Source organism: Mastomys coucha, unplaced genomic scaffold (assembly GCF_008632895.1).
Source record: "Mastomys coucha isolate ucsf_1 unplaced genomic scaffold, UCSF_Mcou_1 pScaffold22, whole genome shotgun sequence".
Lineage (NCBI taxonomy): Eukaryota > Metazoa > Chordata > Mammalia > Rodentia > Muridae > Mastomys > Mastomys coucha.
Window position 1 is genome coordinate 188,919,722 of NW_022196905.1, and position 1,868 is coordinate 188,921,589.

General features: G+C 35.1%; 1 protein-coding gene across 18 annotated transcripts in view; it reads right to left on the minus strand.

Annotated features, from left to right (window-relative positions):
* The window catches only part of Tenm3 (teneurin transmembrane protein 3), a 1,282,613-nt gene that overhangs the window by 177,784 nt on the left and 1,102,961 nt on the right, over window positions 1-1,868 (minus strand). The window lies entirely within an intron of this gene.

Sequence of the window (1,868 nt, forward strand, 5' to 3'; positions counted from 1 at the left end):
GAGGCAGTGGCAGCATCTGATGCAAGCAATGGTTGAAACTACACATTAGCAGATGGGACGTCAAAACTGAAGGACCAGTCGAGTATTAACTGAGAGGATGCAACAGCTCAGACACAACAGAGACGCTTAGTGTGTTGTTAGTCAGTGGAAATGCCAGATTTTTGTTTGCATCCTGACCATTCACTATCGTCATTTTAAAAAACGAATGGTTCTAAAAAAGGAACGCAGATTTATGCATGAGTAGGACCATGTGAATACTCCAAGAACTGGCTAGTGACAAATGGATTACTTTGCTGCTAATATAAAGGTCATATTGTAGTAAATTTAATTATAAAACTTTTATAGTTAGTAATGCACTACACAATTGAAAAAGAGAAATATTTAGATTCTAAGCTGTCTCTTAATATTACAGAAAGCTAATTTTGTTACCAAATTTAAATAAAAATATTGCAATCAAGAAAATTAAACATTTCCCAAGGAGTCAGTCAATATAAGGATGTAAATTCTCTATTTTGACATTAAAAGAAAAGAACAAATATGTAATGATTCTAGCTGTGATCTGGTATGTTAGTGAAGCAGATAAACGACCCCCTCATGCTGGGAGCACTTTAGGATCTCAAATCTATTACTCTTCTGAATTGATGTGTTATTATCTTTGGACATCTTTCACACTAGGAGGTGATCCCAGGAAGAAAAATGTCTTAAATGAAAAGCTGATAAGCAAGATAGTTTCCTTACTGCTACCTGAATTAATATGATTTATTAGCAAATGTATCAAAATTCATTTGAAATTAAAAGCTCTGGATATTTCAGATAAAAATATTAGCAACTGCCTTCATATTAATTACATATTAATTATATATATTAAACATACAGTTATACTGACTATGAATATATAGTTATGGTGAGCACAGCATGATGTGCTGGCCAAACTCTGCAAACAATGAGGGATAATTATAGTTGATGTGAAGGAAACTGGGGAAAATACTAGAAAATGTTTTAGCACCTCGACCAGTTCTCATACTTCTATGCAAGTAGAGCTACCTAAATTACACTTAAAATGTAATCTGGCAGTATAAAATATATGCGGCTTTACCAGGTAAGGAGGCCTACATCTAAAATCACAGGGCTTGGGAGACTAGGGGCAGAAGTCAGTTGTAAGCAAGCCTGGGCTACATAAAGAGACCCTGGTCCAAAACAAAAACAAAAATAAAAAACAAATACAAAAATCAAAACCAAAACCAAATAACCAAAACTAACCCAAACAAAAAACGCTAAATAAAACAAAAAGTCTAATGCTGCCCAACGACACACCTCACCTTTGGTATAGTTCATTGTAGTTAGGTATGCTGGAACCAAGTGTGAGGATGTCACAAACTTTGCTTGGAAGTGGTAAAAAGGTATTTTTGTACCTATTATTACTAAGGCTCAAACAGACGATCAATATTTGTTTCACAGTTATTTTAACAGTATAGTCATGATTTCAAGTAGATGAATCTATGTTATAGATATCCTTACGATTTAGCATATCAATCACACCTACTGAGGGCAGTTAGCATGTGCCAAATGTGTTCAAATGAAAGGGAAAAAGAACATCTTAAAATATATCATGTGTTACTTGGACAGAACTTTATTTATTATTGATTCATTTAATTATTGATAGTCATCTATGCTTAAAATTGCTCAGAAAAGTTCTTTCGGTACACTTGAGAAGGAAGCTGAAGAGGATTTAGGCTATAGATGTAAGGCTTTTGAAGAATAAGAGCCAGTCTGGAATGCAAGATATGTTGATAGCACCTCAGTATGAACCAAGACAGTCGGAGAGGGAGAGGGAGAGGGAGAGGGAGAGGGAGAGGGAGAGGGAGAGG